Below are 24,683 nucleotides of genomic sequence, written 5' to 3'. Positions count from 1 at the left end.
GAAATTTTTTCAAGGAGGGACTTACTATATAATCCTTCCGTCCCACTATAAGCAAGTCACATTCCCTTTTGAGATATATCCTAACATAATGAGTCATTTCCATTTTAAGTAAAAAAAATCTCTTCTCTTATAGTAATTAATTTCCCCATACTTTATTATTTTCACTCCTCTACTTTTCTCTCTGTCATACTTTATTCTCTACTTTAGCTTTTTAAATATTAATTTCTAAAATCTTGTGCCAAAAGAAGTGGCTCGATTATGGTGGGAAGGAGGAAGTATATTTTATATAGTTAAAAATAAGTTTTTTTTTAAAAAAATCTTGTATGTTCCATTTTTCTATTGTGAATGTTTCATTTGATTTAGTAATTTTGTTAATGGACCATTTATTATATTAGCTCATTTTGTGTAGATTTTATTATAAAACTACTCCATAAAAATAGAACTTTGGTTCCATTTTTATAACATGTAATAAATGAAGGAACATAATAAAGTATAAATGGAGTTAATAGCATGTAAAAAATCACAATCACAAAATTGAAAATTGCATACATATGTTAACATTTTTTGAGTAATAAGTAATATTTGGCCTAATCCAAAAAAATGAAAAAGTTTCATTATCACACATTCATTTTCTTATTCTCAAATTTTCATAAAATATGAAAGAAAAAAACTGCAATTGATTAAAAATTAAATTTCACCTTCATTTTCTTATCCTCGGATTTTTATAAATATGATGAAAAATGGAGTATAATTTTTGTATAACGTATTAAAATTAAAGGTAAAGGAAGAATTAAAAAATTCAAATTAACAATATAAAAACATTCTAAAGCTAAATACTACGAGTACTTTAAACTCGCTCAATAGAGATAATATTAACTCCTATTAAAACTAGTAGTACTAGAAGTTTATTTATAGGCACACCTTTATGTCGAGTTTTGTACGCTTACCGAGACCTAACCTTAAATTTAATAATTAAACAATTATAACAATTAATATTTTATTTATATTGGATACTCCATTTACTTCTTCTTCCTCAATGCGGGAAGCCATTTCGCAACTTAAAATTTAATCTTCTAAGTCCCTAATTTGGTGAGGACTAAACTTGATTTTCTGAAATTTCAAAAAAATTATAAATAGAAAAAGGAAGAGAAAAATTGGGTAGGGGCTGAGGAATAAATCCTTGTTTATTTTGTATAGAGGCAAGAAGACGTCACCTTTATTTAGTGATTTATGAAGAATAGTTGGCGGAAGATATTGTCGAAGCGAGAAAGAAAACGACAAAGGAAGAGGAACAAGTTCAGCTCAGCCTATTTTAAGGCCATTAGCAATGGGTGGCCGATGGGAGGGCCTTCCCATCGGCCACCGTCGGCCCTCATTGTGGAGGAGGGCCGATGCACCCATCCCACCTCCCCCCATATGGCCGATGTATCGGCCTTGGCCGACGAGAAGGGCCTCCGATCGGCCTCCATTGTGGAGGAAGGGCCGTTGGTCGCCACTTGCTTCTATTTTTTTTTCGTTTTTTATTTGTTTCTTATATATCTCCATTTCCCCATCACTTTCACACCATTCCTCCACTTTCCAACACTTTGACTACTTTCTTTTCACTCTACACCTCCTCTCCACCATCTCCATTTCCCATCACTTTCCACCATTCCTCCACTTTCCAACGCTTGGTATCCGCGTTAAACATGGATACGATTATTATCCATAATTAACATAGATTTGGTAGCCTGCATAATAAACTAATTGCCCCGTTTTTTTAAAAAAGACCCGCCACTGTTCACTAATTTCCTATGATAATAATCGCGATTTCAACACCGATACTTTAACATGCTCGGAGTTGTCCCAAATTTAAATTTGGGTAGGGTTCATTCTTACCCTTTTTAAAAACCATTTTGAAATTCATTTTACATGAGAGAGGGCTTCACCCGAGGAGAGGAGAGGGCTTCATCAAGAAGAGGACTTCGAGAGGGCTTCCGGGGAAGGGCTTCACGACCGTGAAAATCCACAAATCGCTGGACGTCTCCGGTTCAAAATTGCTTGGTAAGGTGCTGGCTCCGAAATACTATCACAACGTTTTCATCTTCGATTCCAATGTAGCTGCCAGTTGGAGGTAAATTGGATTGGTTACTTTTTTTGAAATCTACGCGTTGTGGTAATTAGACAAAAAGCTATATGAAATTCGTAGAAATTGGATTAGTATTTTTTTATATGAAATGCACAGTGTTGTGTTCAAATTAGACAAAATGCTCTAGACATTTGTAGAAAATGGATTGGTATTTTTGATTAACTGTGAAGTAGGGGCATCTTTATTTTCTTTCTAATGGTTTTGACTTGAATTTTTTATGTTTATTTGGCTTGAATGTGTTGGTATGTGTCAAATGTTTGTAGATTCACGTAGAAAGGTTTTAATAATGATAAAAATTTATTATCTTGCTTGAATTTTTGTGTTTTCGTTCCTCGGGATGTAGGTTTTCCTTTGTGAAACACGAACTTTTTCCGGTGGTTCAAGATTTAGCCTATATTTTTGTAGTATAAGCTAAAAACAATTTGGTGTTTTTGTTCTAGTTTGATGGCGCGAAATGTTTCACAACCCCCGAAATAATCCTGAGCTTGAAGGCATACTCTCTTTCTTCGTATTCAAATGATTATAATCATCCACCTATTTTTAAAAAAAGCCCCACTTGTCGTGCCGAGGCCGTTTCACACGACCTTCTCCTCGTTGATAAAATGCCGCCAGTTAAACATTTGAATCGACTAGTATGGTTTGTGATGTTGATTGCTTTGATAATCTGCGAATGGATAGAAACACATTTGGTAAGTGTAAACTTTTAAGGAGTTGGGGGATAGGGATGGAAGATTTGTGACGTGAGGAACAAGTATATGTTTCGGAATACTTGACACCACAAAAAATCTCGATTGTCCGGTTTGATTTAGAGGTCTGGTTATACGGTTTCCAAGACGTCCATGCTCTTTACGCGCATTATTAGACATTTACAAAAATTTTTTGGCTAAGCCCGACCCCGTAATGAATGACTCAACATTCTAGGTGGAAGCATTTAAGGTATATTTCAAAAAAAACTGCCACTTTGTTACCATATCCCATATGCAATACATTTTGTTTACTTATTTGAAGACATTCAAATTTTGGTTTTATTAATGCATATTAGGTTGTCGGGTTTTGGGTGACTTTTATCAACGTCCTAGTGAAAAAAACGACAAGCCTCGGGATAGGACGAGGAAAGGGCGAATAGCTACCAACATCTTGCTGCTTTTGGGCAGGAAAGCGCTTCATTTATGCCTTACCCGGATGGGAAGGTTCACGGGATTCACGAGTACTAGACGCTTAGTAGAGAATAGGCTTAAGGTCCCAAAGGTTAGGGCCGCACTTCGCATCAAAAATATATTTCATTAGATTTCAATTTTTTTAAATGTAGCTCAATAAAATGGAAATTACTTTCGAAATTCCCGCAATTATTATTTGTGCGACAACGGTATGCTAAAGGAGGTTTTTGACACCCATACAAGGGTGCTACCATCTCAAGGAGTGGGCTGGGTCACAACGCCCCAAAATGCTATTGAGTTGTTTAATTTAAGACATACGAAGGCACGCAACGTAATTGACGTGCCCTTGCTTGCTTTAAAAATGCGATGGGGAATCTTCAAAGGCATCATTTTACCAATTAAGATCCAAATCCGACTAATTATGGCCGATCCTTCTCCATAATTTCATCCGAGCAGAGATGACCGATGACCCTATCGAACGTGAGCTCGACGTTTATACCCGATACCATCCCTTGGAGGAGGACAACCGATGTTGATGTTTGGGAACGTTGAACCTTCAACTAGTGTGGACACAAATGCGAGTAGATGGCAATTCTATGTGGTTACATGTTAGTGCTTATTGACAATCCCATTACTTGGATTATTTGCATTGTGTTTGCACAAATAAATATGATATGTTATTCTTATTCCTCTTATGATTAGGCTAATGGTGTGGGAACAATGCATAATTTCCATTTGGGTTGGAGGACGATGCAGTGTAAAGTGGGAAAATTGTGAATCATGTTGGTCGACTTCTACAAGTGTCTAGGAAATGTCAACCACCTGGGGCCTTTATGGGGATCGTATTGTTTCTATTGGGTGTAATTGTGGGGAAGCCTATTGTAATTCCTATGATAAGATCTGTAATGCTTATGTCTATGTCCGATATTGGTTGTTGCTTGCTTTCGATGGTCTTCAAAACTTTTATCCTTTTGTGATTCAATGTGAAGAACCACTTGATTAGTTGATTACTTTGGGAAAATTTACTACGATTATATTTCAAGATTGATGAGATTATGAAAAATCTGTTCTCGTATGTACATCCTAAAATATAGTAAGTACATCTCCATTGCAAAATACCGAGGACGAGGAAACAGTAAAATTAGTGAAATTTTCACCCCATTCACTCTTGAATATCTCTTGAACACTGGATTTCTAGTATATATCATGCACCACTACTACCAATAAAATAGAATGTGAAAGGTGAATAAAAGAGATATATGTCATTGCCAACTCAAATAAAAATTGTATTAGAATTTAAGAAGCTTACAAACAAATACGATTAAGAAAAGTTAATTGGATATATATCCGTTTTTATACATGGAGTACTATTAAATTTTACTAAACAATGTTAGATTTATTTAACAAAAATACTAGTACTAAAAATGAAAAATTACTAATCCTCGGTCCCCAAAGAATATGCACTTTGGGTGACGGCTTAAGGTGTGCATATTCTTAAGGGACTGGATGAAGTATTATTTGAGGTGTTGAAGTTAAAGCCATTGAAATTGATCAAATATCTATCATAGACAGAGAAGAACCATACTTTGCCTGTCAAAGTTAGACGATGCATTTCTTTTGGAAACGGAGGAGTGTTATGCAATGCAATAAATCTTCCAATTTACAAATTCCACATCACATTTATGTCATGGATTTTTTTAGAGTTCAAACGGCACAATAGAGCCAAATTGTACATATATCTTGTCAATTATAATTGCCACAACAACCAAATCCTAGTAAATAGTTACGAGCACTTATTAAAAGTAATCATCCCTATCTCATTGGTAGTTGGCCTTCAAGACACATTATTAATAACCCTATAAACAATGTCAATAAAAGGGATCACTCCTTGCAATCGAACAACACAACTCCATAGCTTTAGTCTTTTGCTTATTTACCTAAACATGGTTCTCCCCATCCCTCACCAAAGTTCATTCCTTTACACGCAAAGTGGACTCCAACACTTGACTCCACTCTAGTTCGACGTTGATGAGGTGAAAAAGAAACACGGGTGGGACGGCACCGTTTTCCCACGCTATTTCTTTGTGGAGGCACAAGTTTTCATTGAGGAGGAGCTTGGCTATGCATTCAACTGGGAGGAATTGTATGATCGACTGCATTTTCTAGAACTTCGGTACACAACGTTCAATACCGTCCTTGACGTGCAAGGTACTCTATGGAACTCTGATGAAAACTCGATGGTGGTAGTTGATCATCACTTGGAGCCTCTCATGAAGGTAACCTCAAATTTTGTTATTATAATCATTTGTTCTCATTCGCATGACAATTACTAATATTTGTTCTAATATTGTCGGAATAGATGAACCCATAGTCACCGCTTATTACCGGCAAAGTGAATCGGTATACAATGAGTTGACGATGATATTTCGGGTTCAATAAGATGAAAGAAGTGAAGGGTCATACCGTGATCAACATATCTCGACTCTCCCCTCACCACCCATGATGGAGAAACTCAACGTGCATGTCACCCTCCGCTCGACATAAGTTATTTGATGAAGATGACATCTCGTGGACATGCAATCAAGCAATGAAAGGTTGATCACTTCTACGAAGTGAGCCCCGGTGGTGAATTAGTTCGCCGACATAAACACAGCTCAGTCGTCTCGCCACTACCAAAAGCATCCCTCCAATTATCTTCCCCTAATAGTAGCTTCTCGCGTTGTATAGCCCTCCGATGTGGTGGCGGGCATAGAATAAGTAGGAGGCATGACAATCGACTAGAGTGGTATATTTGTGTGGCTATGCATTTTCGTGTTCTTGTTTTAGTTGTTTCTATGTATTTGTTTTATCTATGTTCTAGGTTGGTATATCTCCTGTCGTAGAGCTTATATCCACAAGTTTATGAACCATATTTTGTGTTGAATATTGAAGTGAAACTCGTATGTTCGAGTTATAAAACAAAATTGTAGTCAGGTTATGAACTATATTTTGTGTTGAATTTAAAGTGGCAATGTTCGAGTGTGTATGCTCGTACCATTTTAAAAACTTTGCTTTTACTTGGAAAAAAATTCAATTAGATAACATTCACAATTTTTCATTATTATAATTAGAATCCATAAGTCAAATAAGAATAAAAAATCTATAGCACACATAAATATCTTATTGTTGTTACATGATCTGATCTCGATCATCTTCATTTAAAATATTCATGTAATTTGACGAATGGTTTTTGCTATTGTAATTAGATTCCATATGTTAAAGAAAAGATGTTTTACAAACGGCTTTGCTATTTAAAGAAAAGATGTTTCACAAAAACTATTAGCAACGAAAGGAGTTTGAAAGTTCATTTTATTTTGAAATTTTGTATGTGTTCCCAAGAAAGAAAATCATCAAATGAAAACATTGTTCCATGATAAGCTTTACAATATGATCACAGAAAGAGCAAAATTATGATCAAAATAAAGGCTTTGAATAATGGTGTACAAAACTAAGTGTTTCGACATAAATATAACTGCAGGAACCTTAACATATAACTAACTGACATAAAGTGAAAGAGTTTGAAGTCGGATAAATTCATAAAAAAGCCAAAAACAACCTTAGATGTCCATTCCTACACAAAATGCCCACAAAAACAAACATATTAATTAGTTTGATGTTACTCAATCCCATGTTACTCAATCATTTCCAAATGAATGGATTTCACATCATATTCTCCTTCTCAAGAACGCGGTACACATATCCTCGCCTTCTTTCTCGGTGGTATACCCATGAAGATCTCCAACCTAGTATTCTCTTTGCCAATTATGTCGCACAAATCATACCTATCTCGATTGGAGAGCCTTAAATGCCACCGAGCTACTCAAACACCGCCGCCTTGTTTACCAATGTCAATCTTGTAGCATCCTAGTGACAAATTATCTAGACGAGAGTTTGTCTCAGCATGGAGTTTCTCAGCAAACTCGAAGTAGTCCATCGCCGTCGTCGAATTTTTTCGTTTCGAGAGCTCGTTTGGGAATGGAGGTCGGCACAAATGCACTCGTGTATGACCGTCCTCACCATGGTCAATTGCTTTCGTTGTAACCAATTGGAATTTTGGGAGAGTTCTCATCAAATGTGACATTATATAGTCACTATTGTAGCCATGTCTAAGCATCATCGCCTATGATACTCCACGCGATCTCCCCGCCTCTTCCATATCCTCTGCAAGTTCACCACCGGCCCTATCCTTTCCAAATATCACCTTCCACTTCCAAATAGGGACATGCTTTAGTCCTCATGCCTTTGAGACTACTATCTCCATGTGAACAAGAGTTGTAAGCATTACTATGAACTATACATCATGTAATTACAAAAATTTAAGATGAAATCCAAACCGACATTGATGATATGATCTCACCGTTCATCATTGCGTAATAATTTTGTAGTCATTGTGGACATTAAACCCGACCCGCCCACTTCGTAAATAATACAGAGGCCATTTTAGTCTTCTTCCAAGCGTTATCTTAGATCGAATATGAGGGTTGGCCCTCAAATCCATGGTAGGAAAATCATGTAGAGGTATTCCTCCACTTTGTTCGATAGCCACCTCTAAAGCCATTGTCGATTTCCAACCATCCCAACTAACTCCTTCATCGCTGCTATAAGTGCAAGCTCTTCCTTATCCGACCAGCTCCGCATGATCTATCTACCCTCCGATGCCAGCCTCCAATCGGAATGCACCTACACAAAAGTGATGCATAAGTTTCGTTTAAGGTTCACCACATGTCCTAATAAAATAAAAGCATAGTTTCTATGTCGCAACTTATGCGATTGCCCCGGCTCAAACTTCCATCTGGGCATTGTTCGACGAAAATGAGACATGACCTTGTGCGTAGTGGCATTCATACATGCAAACATAATAACAACGAAACAAAAATAAACGGAAAGATCACCTTAATCAACTCGCAGATATAGGTTGATGTAAGAAACATGTCAATAAGTTCACATGGGTATAAACTAGCGAAGAAATCAAAATATTATTCTCGGGATGTCAGTGACAAATTTATATTGATATCACTACAAAAAGGAATAATGAAAATTAATGGACAAAGAACTCAAATCCTAGAACATAAACGAAACTTATCACCGGACATGTTCGAATAAAAGTCATGGCAGAACCACACATGAGTTGTAGCAAATATAATATGAAAAATGAAAACTAAGAATGGGTTCAATCGACAACCTAGTAAATTCTGAGACCGAGCTTCAACCGGAGAGATAATCTAAAGGAGATGGTCACCACTTTGGTTGGATTGCATTTTCTTCTACAATTGTAAATGAGAAATTTTGATGCATGCGCTAAGAGAGATAAGTTGGGGTTTTGTTCACAATGAGGGTATAGATGGAAATATCACCAAACCCTAAGGATAACTTAGTCATTTTAAAAAAGGATCCTCGACTCTATGTAACCAAACACCAGATAATAAAAAAGTAATACAAACCAAACACCTCGTCCAAATAGTTGTCATGTGCAATTTTTTATCTATCAACCTTGTAGGATCGATCACTGGGATTCACTTATTATCGGACCTCTTTGTATTAGGTCAACACCGAGATGGCTAATCTCGAGAAGAACAAGCCAAGACAAAGATTACAAGTAACCGAAGAACACCGACTATCTATCTATTACGTATAGCAAACCCTAATCGGAACCCTACTAGTTCAAGACTCTCAACCAACTGAATTCAAGCTATCACCAATAGAGAACTCCGCACACTAAGATAGAACGTAAGATCACACACAAGACTCAAAGAGTCTAAATCAAACAGATAAGGAGACAAAGAAATCAAAGATTTGCGGATATGGCTCAGTCACAATGTGACTATGTCCGCGCTAGACCTCCTCAATCACAAGATTTATCCAAAGGAGCGTAGTGAAACCGTTCGAATCGAGATCTACCAAGATCTCACCGATTGCTACCAACGTCACCGTCTTAACACGCACAACCACCTTTTCACCAAGAGAAAGTCTCTAAACTCACGAACTCACGAACTCACGTATCCTCACAAGAACACTACGAATCGCTTCAGCCTTGCAGATCCAACAAACGAGTTAGATCTAGCTGACTTCGCAAGGCAACCGAATGGGTAGCCTCGCAAAGTGATTTCACTGGTCGAAACACTAAAGGCTTCACTGCAGAAACACTCAAAGAGAAGATCTCGCACTAAAGAAGTGAAACCCTAGAAATCGCCAGAGAAGAGAAGCTGAAGAGAGAGAGAGTCTAGGTGGAATCGAGAGAAAGTAGAGAGACCTCGGATATCTCTCACACAACTAACACACTCAACATCCAACGGTGTAGCTCGGTGATCCGCGTGAGTTGCAACGCTGAGCAATCCAAAAGCTTCTGAGAGAAGTGCACACCAACCGGCCAAACACTTGGGGCCCCGAATTAATAAGTCATTGGACTAAACACGATCGGCCCAAGACACCATTATATCGATATGGGCCATTAAGTCTCACAAACCTATGTTTGCACTAATCCATGATAAACCCAACATGGAAACTAAACAACCCCTAGTTTCAGGACTTTAAAAGTAGAGTAAAGGCCAAAATTGGTCTAACATATGCCCATTTGACGATTTTGGTCCTAAACTTTATCTTTGAATTATTGCATCCTAAACATTTCAACTCGATCGCAATCGGTCCTACACTAATGCTTCGTCTATATTTAATCTCAACTATTAAACCCGCTTTTAACCAAATTAAGTTGTTAAGTAGTATGATTACTTACTCCCTAATTATATCCTTAATTATTTTACTAATATAACAAATAATATTGAAAAGAAAATAAAATAAAATGGGTTATATCAATAAATGTATGGATCAAATCCCTCCCATCACTACCACCACCATCGATCGCTCCACCGCCATTTCTGATCACCCAAATCAAGAATCACCCTTACTCAACTTATTTTTAACACAAATATAGCCGCAAGTACACAGGGCTAATGTAGCAAATAGTAAGCAATAGTATCGTATCCACTAGAGACAATCGAGTGTCCACTTATGTACCACTAATCAACTTCAACTTTTATCAAGATGAATTGAAAAGTTCTGTTTTTTAAATCTACTTGAAAGTAAAATATAAACAATAATTAAAGAAAATAAAAACAACTTAGGAAAATAAAAGCAAGAGAAGAGTAACGGATGTAGATCAAGAATGGGAGGTAGAATCCTACGGATCGATAACAATTATCATATGCTCAACTAATTTCCAAACTATGCCAACATAGGTCTCAGGGTTATTAAGCTATCACTATAGTAAAACTATATCTTCCCCCAAGCATATAATTTGTAGATTGTTACCTAGAACCGAAGTGTCCTTCCTAGAATTAAGACAACAACTCCTAAAAGCTCCTAAGATACTTAGCTTCATCCAAAGGCTCAAATATCTCGATTATATGCCAAAAACATCAACTTCTCTTCTTCAAATTAAACTCCCCATCTCCTCAAGATTGAGTAAAATCCACGCATTTATAGCGATCACCAAATAAATGTATAAGCACAAGAGAAGTCAAAATAACTACATGAGCCAAGGCATATAAAAAGGAAATCAATTAAACATAAGAATTATCAGTATCTCCCCCGTGAACTCTACTGAGGATTTAGCTTACTCATGTTCATCACAAAAGTCGAGAAATATTCAAAACATTGTTCAACAAAAATAAAACTAAAATATGAACTCCTAGAATTAGATTGGGTGGATTGAGGCCTCGTCTTCAATCTTGCGATGAATACTCGTCCTCCGCTGCTCTTCTCTTCTTCCTAGGTGGAAAACTGGTCTTTTGGAGTAGAGGCGTGTGTAAGGGTAGGAGCGTCCCATGCATTGATATAAATTAAAGGTTCTGATTTCTTCTCTAGATTGTCGGCCGAACTCGGCGGGTCGCGATGCTTACGGTGATCTCCGGGCTGATGTCCCGCGAGTCGCTAGGTCGTCTTAGCGAGCGGCGATCCGCCACCTACGTACGACAATTTCATCCTTTTTCATCCTAGATGCTTCCTTTCGCCATTTAAGCTCATTTTCAACCTTTTTTTCTACACATTATTCACACAAATATCAATATCATAAAAAGTAGCTATAACCATGTCTCAAAGTACACAATATGATCAAAACCAAGTAAAACCGCCCTCTAAAACCACGTAAAATCCAAGTGAATCACACCCTCCACTCCTAACCCCGCTCTCTAAAATCCCTCCCAACCTCCTCCACTCGAAACCCTTAACCATTGAAATAACACTTACATTTCTGAAAATCCCATCCCTCTCAAATTCTCTGCTCTACCTTCCTCGCAACTCCCTCGGACACCCCTCCGCCCGAATCCGAGCAGAATCGGTTCCTTTCTCGCCTCAAGATGATCTCCACGACCTTTCGCGACTTCATCGCTTAGCTACAAAGTGAGATTCAAATAGACGTTTCGATTCTCGCGATAACTCGAGGCGGATTAGAGAATAATTTAGGGGCGGGTGTTCTCAATCGCTTTGACAACTGAGGATGGGGAAGCTGAGAATCCTTTTGGAATAAATAAATTAGAATATATGATAAGTAATCATACTTAATACTTAATTTGGTCAAAATCGGGTTAATATCGTTGACCTTAATGTACAAGTAACTGAGTGTATGACTGATCGTGATCCTAATAAATGCTCGTGATGTAATAATTCAAAAGATAAAGCTATCACCAAAATCATAAATGAAAGATACGCTTAGACTAATTTTAACCTTTACTCAAAATATCATGGGATGTAATCATATTTCTAAATATTGAAATTTGTATTAATCATATTTCTAAATCATATTTCTAAATATTGAAATAATTGAAAATAATATATTTATAAGTATGACGTGTTCATAATAAATTATAAAAGAGTAAAGTAGAATTAGTTTAAAATAATTTATTTTACAATAAATATATTAAGACGAACTAGTGATAAATACGGTGTCATGATGCACTATATAAATTAATAAGCATAGTATATTTCGAAGACCTAGCTTGGAATTAATTCAGGATTTATACTTATCACAATTTTACAATAAAATTTTCTTTTTAATTTTGATTTCAGACAAATATTAAATTGGTAAACCTAATTTATAATTCAGTTAAATACAAATAATCTTAAAGAATATATTTAGGTAGTGTTCAGATATCCAATAATTAAATTAAACGTTATAAAACATAAAAATTGAAGGATGAGTACAGCTCAAGTATTTTATTTTCAATTTTGTTACCAGCAGGTACAGCTCAATACTTACATTTCTACAAAATGCAATCTTTCAATTTTTAATTCTATATTCCCACTCAAATCAGATGTCTAGGGTTTCTTCAATCTTTCTCAAACCCTAACAAATTCAATCATTCTCCGCTCGGTTTCAATCGATCTCCATCAATCCGCTCTCCAATTCGTCTATCGAGCTATTCGATCCGCACAATAATGGCGGAGCACTTGGCCTCCATTTTCGGCACCGAGAAAGACCGCGTCAACTGCCCGTTCTACTTCAAAATCGGCGCCTGCCGCCACGGCGACCGGTGCTCCCGCCTCCACAACCGCCCCACCATTTCTCCGACGCTGCTGCTGTCCAACATGTACCAGCGCCCCGACATGATAACCCCCGGCGTCGACGCCCAGGGCCAGCCGATCGACCCCGACAAGATCCAGGAGCATTTCGAGGATTTCTACGAGGACATATACGAGGAGCTCAGCAAATTCGGCGAAATCGAGAGCCTCAATGTCTGCGACAACCTCGCCGACCACATGATTGGAAATGTCTACGTCCTGTTCAAGGAGGAGGACCAGGCGGCTGCTGCTCTCAACGCCTTGCAGGGCAGGTTCTACTCTGGCCGTCCGATTATTGCCGATTTCTCGCCGGTCACTGATTTTCGCGAGGCCACGTGCCGGCAGTATGAAGAGAACAGCTGTAACCGTGGCGGCTACTGCAATTTTATGCATGTTAAGATGATCGGTAGGGAGCTGAGGAGGAAGCTGTATGGTACTCGCCATGGCAAGTTTTGGGGAACTAGGAGCCGAAGCAGGAGTGCGAGTCCCCCTAAGCGTGAGAGGGAGAAAGACAGGAACAGGGAAAGAGAGAGGGATTATGATAGGAGGGATCACCACCGTGGTAGTGGGAGGAGGGTGGTGGAGATGACAGGCATGGTGGGAGGCATGGGAGGAGAGGAGGAGGCATGGAGGGAGTCCGAGGAGGAGCAGGAGTCCAGTGAGGGAAGGGAGCGAGGAGCGTAGAGCTAGAATTGAGCAGTGGAATCGGGAGAGGGAGGAGAAGGGGCAGTGATGCTGTTGGGTTTGTTGTATTTGTTTATACTCTCTTTTGGTATTGCGCACTATATTTTCGTGTTGCCATGTCTTGGTAGTTTGATTAGTTCGACAGTATACATGCAACTATAACCTAGAATTATGTTTCTTTTTTTCTGTGGGATTATGATTGGGGGATCAGATTGTATGACCGTTAGCATTCTAGTTTATCAAGACTGAATCTCATCACACTTTGGTACCTGGTATTGGTGGTTGTTTTCGTGAGATCTTAATGTGATGTTCCTCATTCATGACTCTAGCTCGTTCTCCTGGTTATTATTGGTTATCCAAATTTCAAGTCCTTAACTCCTTATATGCTAATCACAACAGATATCTTCCATATTCAAGTTCTTATTTCTTCTTGTGCCCGTGCAGGATACTTAATTAGAAAATTTTAAGAATTCCCTATGAAACATCTGATAGTGTGGTGAAAACTCCATTTGCTAGAAATCCTGTAATGCGTAGCCTGGCCTGCTGAGCTTTGTGATCATGTGGTGAACAAAGATATAGAGTATGCAGTAGTTTAATCATGATTTTTTGCATTAAATCAAGTTTAGTTATTCTTACGAGCTTATTGATTCACCAACTTACTCTGAAATGGGTGCACTTTTCCTTGTATATTACAGATACTTTGATGTGAGCTCTGGCTGAACAATCTGTAATCCGTGTGTTCTCCATTTCTTACCTAATTTCAGTGCCACGTGTTATTACTCATAATATAGTAGTACTCTATTAGGATTTTCTTGTGTGTATGTGCGTGTGTGCTTGTGTTTTGTTTTGTTTTAGCACATCTTTCAACAGTAACTGTTCCATTTTAGGCCTAGCATCTATGGTTTCAACTTTCAATGAAGTCAAGTAATCAACGCTCTACAAAACTTCTGTTATGTGTATTGCTCTTTATGGATATAACGAGGATTGTTGTGTTAACCTATCTATCCAGGCTGCATGTCTATATGTGCTGCATGCCGATTCATTTATCCTATTTTTATACCTTTGAAAAGTAATAAATTGATATAGATTGTGCACAAGGAAAGGACAAGTATCTAAATCATGCAGTTTAGTCTTCGCATCACCTGCAACATTTAACGATTGTTCGATATGGCTCTTTATGTCTTCACCAACTAGCCGTTTCTGGTTGGAGGCTTGATACTGAAAGAGCAATCCAATTTGTCCTATATATTAGAGATGTGCCACATTCATTTATTAGCTTGGTGCACAGCCATATCCATGTTGAATTAGTAAAAGAAGCGTTTAAGTTTTTGTGTTTAAGTCTTCTTTTCTCATTACATGTAGTGATAGTAATTGGGCAACTGTGTTCATACATTCTTCTGCTCTCTTTGCTCATGGTATGTGTTTTCTTTTCGCATTGCTATGTCTTGTTGGTTTATCTAAAATTAAACAGTACCTGTGCGCAATAATATAGGGTTATGTTTTATTTTACTGTGGGATTATGATTGCTAGATTAACTTGTGTAGTTATTAGCATTCTTGCTGTCGAAAGCGAATCACATCAGATAACTTCTTGGCTGCAAAGGAATGAAAATTGTGTTGCTATAGTAGCCAGTTTCATGACATGTCTTTGGTGTTATATTTTGTAGTTTATCTAGTTAGACACTAAACATGCCATTGTATTTCCTTTTTGTGGGATTATGATTGGGGATTATTAGCTCATATAACCATTAATATGCTGTATTGATTCTTTGCATCTATATTACTTAGTTTATATTATTACTATGCTTCGGATATCACAATATGAGTATATCTATACCGTCCCGGTCTTCTAATGAAATCTTTGGTTTACTATGTCTTACAAAAGCTAATTTAGAGTATGTTTGACATAGAAATCTTACTACATAGACGACAATGATGTCTACAATTAAACAAGGTGAACTGTGAATGATGACAGTGGCATAGGGTCGGCGGTGGCCTTGCAGGTAAAGGAGGTCGGCTGCAGCTAGGATACCTCACGGTCACAGGCGAAAGAGAAACAGTCGTACTGATGCCACCTTCTTGCACGTGCTCGTGGGAGGAAGGCCAGTGGCGCGGTGAAGGGAGAAGGCTATAGACAATCGATTTCCTTCCAAATTTGAAGGAAGGATAGAGTTTGTGACAACTACTAGGGACAAATAGTAGAGATAGTGTCATCATTGATGATGAACTACATCCTGGAGTGGTCGAGAACCATATCTACTTATTTAGCAGTGAGCTTGAGATGGTCAGCGTAGTAAGTCCATACATCAGTGGCACGACCATGAGTAGGCTGCAAGGGCCTAGTAGCCACCGGAAGAGATGGAGGGAGGGAGGAGACATTAGGGTTTGCGAGAGTAGAGACTTGAGATAGAATGTTGAGACAATTGTTGAAAATAGAGAAATGGTGTATTTTCAAATTTAAAATATTTTATTTGTAAATTTGAAAATCAACCTATTGAAATTAAGTTGGTGATCAAGTTTTTATTTTTACTTTCCATTTTGTCAATCTGGAGTGTTGCCAATCATAGGAGTAAACGTATCATAGCAAAAATATTAACTCTATTCTACTGAAATCTACTATTCTACTAGTACTTTACAAAATTTGTAAAGTTCTAATAAGACAACGATATTTGTAGGAGAGAATGAGCGTGGGATGGTATGTTGCGACGGACTGTATCCAAAAGAGATTTTATGCTCAAAGTTTTTTGTCTGAATGTCTTATTCCACTTTCTATTTATAGTATTTGTTAGCACTTTGTTTCCTAAATATTAAAACTTTTAAAATGGTACTATAGTACATATGTTTTGTATAAAATTTGGTAAAGTAAGGCAAATAGAATGAAATATTTTGAAAATGAATCTCATCTCATGGATGGAGAGAAGAAATTTTCTAAAATGACCAAAAATTTCTATATTTATGAAAATTAAAAATTAATGATATGAGACCTACATTATTAAATTAATATAACTTTCCAAAAATGAAATGCACATATTTTTGAAGACTACGAAAAAGAGAGCGATATATTTTTATGGGACGAGGGATAACTATATTGGAATAAAGTCCAATTAGTTAGACTTATATAGTACGATACAAACTTGACCGAATATGTTTCTAGCCAATATCAACACCAACATTGTCGAGACACGAGTCAATAAACTACTAATACTACTAGCTAGCTGATCCGTATGTTGATTGCTCGCTTCAATACGTCATAGTAGGTATTTAACATTATAAATAAGAGATGTTTATAATAAGAGATGTTATTGTTTTCAATTATTAAAGAAATATCAAATTATCTATTTTTCCTTTTACGCTTTTTCGCAAAGTCGAATTTTTAAAAAAGCCCGAAGACTTATAACTTAAGTTTTAAAACTAGAACTAAAAAGAAATACCCCGTTGATCAACGGACTTTGCTTCCGGTACTTCCTTTCTTTGTTCTACGTGCTTGTATTACTACATTTAGTCGTTGACGAAATATTGTTCACAAAAATATAAATTAAAGTATATCTATATTTTTGACAAAAATTGATTTATAGAAATTTTCTAAAATGACAAAAAAATTCTATATTTATGAAAAACTATATTACCTGTCTTTGAGATAATTAAAAATTTAAATTAATTATGAAAATGATTAGACTTAATTTCAAATGAATGAGTGAATATTTATGATAATAAAGTAAATCATAGTAATATTATTACAAGTTAGTTGGTTGGTAGGTAATTCCCCTCGCCGGCTTGCCCTTTGGGTATATAGAAACGGGAAGATATTAAGCAAAAAGAAAAGCAGTGTGCTGGTTTAGGAGAAATGGACGGGGATTATGGATTAGCGAGAGAACTTTCGGATCTGCAGCAGCTCCGAACCCTCTACAAACCTCAACTCCCGCCCTGCCTTCAGGTCTCTCTCAACATAAACATTTCAAGCTTAGTTTCGTTGCTTTAACTACTAAGTAGTACCACTATATACTCCACTTACTTGATTTTAGCTGAATTTACTTTTTCAGAACTAGAATAGGTTCTATTGTGAAGTTTACGAGCTCATATCCTATATTTTGGCTTGGCTGTTGCAGTGTGCTACTTATTTTTAAGCAATATGAATTAGGGACTGACCTTTTCTCGGTCCAGATCCAGAATACAATAATTTTTACTTTTTAGTCTGGAGGTGGTCCACATCCATGCTAGGAGTGTGATGAAATCGACTTAAATATCAAGATTTTGTATCAGAACATGAATGATTTGGTTAATTAGTTTACAAACCTAGTAGAGGAGTGTAGCTTGTGGGGGAAGAACAAAGTGTTACTTTTGCGAAGCATGGGGTAACACTAGTATTGAATACCGATATTGTGTGTCTGATGTCGATATGTATCCTTGCAACATGTGATTGCATTGGACAGGGAACTACGGTTCGGTGTAGAGTTTGGTGATGCAACCATAGCTGCAGATCCTTCAGGTGCTCACACCATAAAAAGGTCGTTTCCTCATACTTATGGTCAACGTTTAGCGCACTTCCTCAGAGCTACAGCTAAGGTTCCTGATGCTCAATTTATTACTGATCATCCTGCAGTTAGGTATGTTATCCATTCCAACGAATTTAGATTGCATTTCACTTACGTTGAAGTAGATTTGTTTCTGCTCTGTCAAATTTAATTACCACTGATTTAACTTCTGTATATCTTGTCACAGGGTAGGAGTGGTGTTTTGTGGGAGGCAATCTCCTGGAGGACATAATGTAATTTGGGGCCTTTTGACTCTCTAAAAGTCCACAACCCAAAAAGTGTGTTGCTTGGTTTTTGGGTGAGGAGTCTATTCTTTTTCTTCGATCTATGGTGCTCCTGTTTTCCTTATTCACTCTCTTGCCTATACAAAACTCCTTACTATTGGTATTAGTTTATTTTGGGGCTTCTATTTTTCTAGGTTATTATGATTGTGATTGCTCAATCAACTAGTTAGTCATCATAATACATTTCTTAATATTTGTATCTTTCAGTTGTTTGCCACAGTCTTTATCCTTCCTCAAGTCTTGCTCCATTGTTCCCTTTTTTTAATGAATAGTAGTATATTTGGCCTTGCGCATAATTTCCAGGTGGTTCTGAAGGTTTATTTGCTAAAAAAACTTTAGAGATGAGTGATGAATTTTTGCAACCTACAAAAACCAAGGTACATCTGACATGCAAGTTAAACTTTAGGAAATTTGACTTGTTAGTTGAACTCAGATCACTTATGCTAGTTGATATTGTACTGTAAAGGTGGATATGATTTGCTTGGACGGACAAAAGATCAAATTAGAACAACAGAACAAGTAAATGCGGCATTTAAATGCATGCAAAATTTTAAAAAGCTGGATGCTTTTGTCATTATTGGGGGTATTTTTTTTCTCCCAATTTTCCCAGTGTATTTTATTCAGTTTCTTGACTTTTTTTTTTTTTTTTGCAGTGAAGGTGTGACATCAAACACAGATGCTGCCCGACTTGCAGAAATATTTGCAGAAAGAAAGTGCTTTACAAAATTATAATGGCACTTGTGCTTCACCAAGCATTTGCTTGTAATTGTTTCTTTTTCTTTTTTTTTGATCATGCCTCATGATCTCGTCATCCTGAACTATATTTTGCACCTAGTTTCTACTCCCATTGTTCAATTTTGACTTTATTTGTCCTATTCTGAACGTAGCTAAACTTTGCAGGTTGTTGGTATTCCCCTTACTCTAAATGGAGATCTTAAGAACCATTTTGTTGAGACAAATGTAGGTTTTGAAAAATTTGTAAGGTAATGATTTCTATTCCAGATTTCTGAAGCCTGTGTTAGTTTGGTTGATATGATTGCAATGGTAGTTTGTTATATATTCTTTCCTTTTTTTTCCTTTTAACATACAAGCCCTTTGTTTTGCCCCTCTGTCTTTGATCTTGTTGAATTATTTTGACACCCCTCTGTCTAGATAACTCTTGATGACCTCTCTTCAAAAATTTAATAAAATTTTAACAAAAAAGGGATAATCAATTAATTTCACTCATCAGCAAATGAAAAAATTGTAAGTCTTGTTTACTTTTTTAGGTGAATTCCCCCTGATCAGCAATGTATGCACTGATGCATATCCGCAGAAAAGGTGCAATTTATTTCATGTAATGCTTCATTTTATTGCTAGAGATCCTTCAGGGGATTATTTTTTGTCTTTACTTTGACTGAACTAATTTTGGGACCTTTTCTTGTCGACTTGAAAATTCCAATATACTGTCCATATTTTAACATCTGTTTATATTTGCATACAAACTTTTTTAAATTTTTCCCTTTGCCATGCAGTATTATTATTTCATAAGACTCATGGGGAAAAAAGGCATCTCAAGTTGCATTAGAGTGCACTCTTCAGTCTCATCCCAATATGGTTTTTACTGAAAAACATTTCATTATCAATTTTATTAGAAATTTTCATTTAAGGATGAACTTCAAGATGCTGTATAATTCCTTTGTCTCTTAGAAAGGTTTGATAATGTAATACAGGTAATTCTTGCTGAAGAGGTGGATGCATCTAAGCTTCCCTTTTTGACATCACAAAAATTATGCGATGCTGTTCAAGCAAGGGCAGAACAAGGTTCATCAAGAGCTTTTGTTGGTTTTTCAGTGTTTGTAGCAACTAATCCTTTCTAAAATTCTGACATTTATTTTCAGATAAATACCATGGTGTGGTTCTATTGCCCGAGGGGCTCATAGAAAGTATTCCGGAAGTATATGCTCTGTTGCAGGTAAACTAGATTGGGCTGTGGCTTTTGTAAATAAATATAGATGACAAGATCTTACCCTTGGTCCTCAAGAAAATGATTTGAGATTTTTAAAAACAAGTTGTCAAGTATCAGCCATTGACAACATTTGTCTTATTCTGAGTTGATATGGATATGAAGTTATTGTGCATCTGTAATAATTTGGCCCCTTTCTCCAGGAAATTCATGGTTTACTCAGGAAAGGTGTCTCTGCTGACAATATTTCTGGTCAACTGTCACCTTGGGCTTCTGCATTGTTCGAATTCCTGCCTCCTTTTATTAGGAATCAGGTACTTGTGTATATTTTGCAGAAATAGTTGCCATATTTTGCTTATGCTGAATTTAAATTTTTTGTTATAGCTTCTTCTTCACCCAGAATCAGATGACTCTGCAAAACTCTCTCAGGTACCGGAAAAAATATAGAGTAGAGATGTATATGTTTATCTTTAAGCAAACTGTTTGCATATCAACTGATTTTGCTTTCGCCTAGACAGATTGAGACGGAAAAGCTTTTAGCTCATCTTGTTGAAATAGAAATGAACAAACGGCAGGTAACTAATTGCATGCTTTTGTTTTATATTCACAACAGTATTCAAATCTCAAGCTAACTCAAAATTTTGGAATTGTTAGTGAATGTTGCTTCTTCATGCTATAAAGCTTTTAAGTATTCCTATTGTTTGTGTGAAGACTGGATTTGGAGATTTTCTACTCATTGTCTTTGTAATTGACACATAAAAGGGCTTTTATGGATTTGATATTCTCTGCATGTTCTTGCAGGAAGAAGGAACCTACAAGGGGAAGAAATTCAATGCAATTTGCCATTTCTTCGGTTATCAAGCTCGTGGATCATTGCCTTCCAAATTTGATTGTGACTATGCTTATGTGTTATAGTTTCAATTTGTTTAAAGGGCCCAAAATCACGGGCTCTGACGATTGCTTCTCTGCCCGATATGGTCTCCTTGTACACTTCCAGTCTCCCAATTGATGTTTAATAGCGCAAAGTTGGGTTCAAAGTGTATGCTTCTTAATACTTTCTTACTATATGGCAATATTGTTATTGTAGGTGCTTGGTCATATCGGCTATCACATAATTGCTGCTGGGTTGAATGGTTATATGGCAACTGTTAACAACTTGAAGAACCCCCGTGAATAAGTGGCGGTGTGGCGCTGCTCCCATCACTGTACAATCTCCATCCCTCCAAAAATTTGCTCTTACATTGTGAAGATATAGTAGTAAGAAAGTTCTGATCACACCTCTCAGGCTATGATGACCGTGAGCGGTATGGTAATAACCCTTCGATCCTCGGACAACCAGCCCTCCGTCCTGCAACTGTTGATTTGAAGGCAAGGCCTCGAGTACGCTTCTTTATTCACCTCTCTCAAGTCCTTACTCATGACAAGAAACATGACACGGATGGTTGATATTTGTTTGGCAGCTTGCTGAGACAGAACGCAACCAAGTTCTTGATGGACGACATCTACAGAAACCCTGGCCCCCCCCAGTTCGAAGGCGCTGGTGCTGATGCCAGGCCCGTGATCCTCTGCGTTGAGATCAGGATTACATGGGACGCATCAAGGAACTGCAAGAATACCTTGAGAAGGTAAGCAAAATCGTGATCCCGCTTATCTTTGTGCATATTATGAACATGAGTTGGCCTTCGATTTTACAGGTATCAATAGCTTTAACCAGGTTGCTCAAGATATTGTTAAGGCTGCTCTGTCAGCCATGGCTGCTGTTACCGACATTCTCTCGGTAATGGCCTCTCCTTCCACTTCTTAGACGAATCGCAGTTTACTGTGTTACAACTGCAACATTATCTCTCTCTCTCTGGTGGTTTGTACTAGTATGTATTTCCTTATCAGAGTAAATTAACATACGAAGCCAGTTTTGGATTAATGGTGAGGACTTCATTTTTTTGCTTTGTCTATGATTTTTTAAGTGAGGAATTCGACGACTAGAAAATGACCAAAAAAAACCACATTGTGGCTGGTTTCTACTCTGTAGCGTAAAATAATATCAGTGTCAGGGATTCTGTTTTGTAAAAAAAATTTAGCAGTGCAAATCTTAGTATCTGAAAATAAAAAATGAATTTTCAATAAAAAAATTTGTATCGTACTGTTTATAAATTTTCTTCGAACCACCTAAAAATCATCTGTAACTATGAGTCACCATCCAGTAAAGTATACGAAAAGGGATTTGTTTGTTTAATTTACGTATTCTTTTTTCCAACGTTAGTTCAGTGTATTCCCCTTTTTTTTTATCTCAAATTAGTTGAGCCATTTTATTGCAGAAAATAAATATTTATCATTAAAGTTTCTATGCTTTGTTCTTTTTCCTACTTTATTCTTATTTTATTTTATTTTATTTAATTCACTAAATTTTATTTTTTAAATTTTCGTACAAGAGGAACGCCTCAACCAAAATGCAAAGGGGGTATTATTTTCATGAATATCAATAAAAAAAAAACATTGATGAAATAATTTTTTTTGGGACAGTATTTAGAAAATAAGAATTTCAAAAATATAAAGCAACACAAAAATTTTTGTTCAGTATATATCATAATAAAGAAATTTAAAGGGGTTTCAAATAATTTGTTGTGGTTTTTTTCATTTAACATAATTATGGGGTTTTTAAAAAATTATATTCCATAATTAAATTTATATTATTAAAAACATTTAAACTCATAATTTTAAACCCGATTTAACTAACTCCATTTTGACCCCAAAAAAATGTTTTTTTTTTTTTTTTATTTTTTGGTTTGTTCATCGAAACTGTTTACTCGATATTAAAATCCTAATTTTTTTATTTTACAATTTAATTTTTTAAAAGATAAAAAATAAAATCATACAAAAAAATTAAAAACAAAAAAATAGTTCAATACTTGTAAAATTATTAAAATTAGGGGGATGATTTTTTTTTAAAATATCATTTAGTGTTCGTCCAAAAGGGTATTTGTTAAAAATACTTTTATTTGCAAAATTGATAGATTTAGAAAAAAAGCCCAAAATAAACCCCCAACATTTTAAATTTTTTTAAATTTTCCCATAACATTATCTTTCAATTATTTATTAACACAAAAAAAACCCAAATTTACCTTTTTGGGGCAACGTTTTTAAAAATAACGGGAATGACTTTTGAAGTAATTTTTACCAAATTAAGTTACTAATTATGTTTTATTAGAGCCTAAATTATAACCCAATATTTTTTTCTGAAAATTTTAAATGTAAAATATTTTTTAACTACAAAAAATGCAAAAAATACAAAAAAAAAAAATTTCTCTTTTCTCAATATAGAAGGAGAAAACAAACTGGGAGTACACAATTTGGATAGATTTATAAATTTCAACTTAATCATAAATAAATTTAAATTGCATCCATATTTTCACGCTACCTACAACCAATTTACACAAAAGAAACCAAATTCCCAAAAAAAAAATATATCCGTTGGTGGGGTTTAGGCTTGAAGGCGTGAGATTTTAGAAAGAGAAGGAGGAAAACAAGCCGAGAGGGGAGTTCGCCGTGGAGAAAAAAAGGTGAGGAGGAGATGGCCTCTACGTGCCGCACGCACCCTACGACGGCGCACGAGGTGAGAGAATCACGACGAGAGTGGGGAAGAAGGAGGCCCCCCTCTCCTTTACAAAATTATTTGTTAGGGTTAAGTTTATTTTCGCTTTTTAAAGGACATCATCTTCTTTCAATTTGTTTTTTAGAATAATGGGAGTACTATATTATTTTTAAAAAATTAAAAAATTCTAATCGAAAATACATTCGGTCAAAATCAACTAAACAATGTTGATTGTTAGTTTTAAACCCCGTCTAAAAAGGACCAACTATGACCCGTTTTTCATGGGCGGACCAAATAATTCAAAAGATAATGTTGACCAAAATCGTAAAAATCATCATAGTTGTGTTTAACAAGTGGTTGTGAGAAAGACTCATCCCAAAATACCGGATGAAGATGTGGCAACCTCGATCCACATCATCTTGTAACGAATTAAAGCTAAAAAAGTTTACAAAAAAATCGAGAACGGAAGAAGAAGGACGCACTACTATGATAACCTCACAACCTGTGTGGACCACAAACACACTGGAAACAAGTTGCGTGGGTTAAATTTCAGATTAGAATCGCTATTGACGCTTTAAGTGCTTATTATCTTGGCCAATAACCCCGCATCTATATAGTATAGAGTTTGATAAACAGTTTATTAATGAAACAGTGAAAATATTTCCTTTCTCAGCTTAAGTCTTCTTTGCTTTCACTTTTCATGGCTTGCTTCATAATCTCTTATCGGGGACCATTTTAACCTTTACTCTAAGATTTAATAAAATAAGGCGTTTT

General features: G+C 36.3%; 2 pseudogenes; both read left to right on the top strand.

Annotated features, from left to right (window-relative positions):
- Nucleotides 1-12,600: 12,600 nt before the first annotated feature.
- Nucleotides 12,601-13,888, top strand: LOC125200414 (annotated as a pseudogene).
- A 3,510-nt stretch (nt 13,889-17,398) lies between these two features.
- On the top strand, nt 17,399-22,241 carry LOC125200410 (annotated as a pseudogene).
- Nucleotides 22,242-24,683: the final 2,442 nt, after the last annotated feature.

This window comes from Salvia hispanica, unplaced genomic scaffold, assembly GCF_023119035.1.
Source record: "Salvia hispanica cultivar TCC Black 2014 unplaced genomic scaffold, UniMelb_Shisp_WGS_1.0 HiC_scaffold_953, whole genome shotgun sequence".
Classification (NCBI taxonomy): Eukaryota; Viridiplantae; Streptophyta; class Magnoliopsida; order Lamiales; family Lamiaceae; genus Salvia; species Salvia hispanica.
Note: the sequence above shows the minus strand (reverse complement) of the source record. Positions and strands in the feature narration are given on the sequence as shown.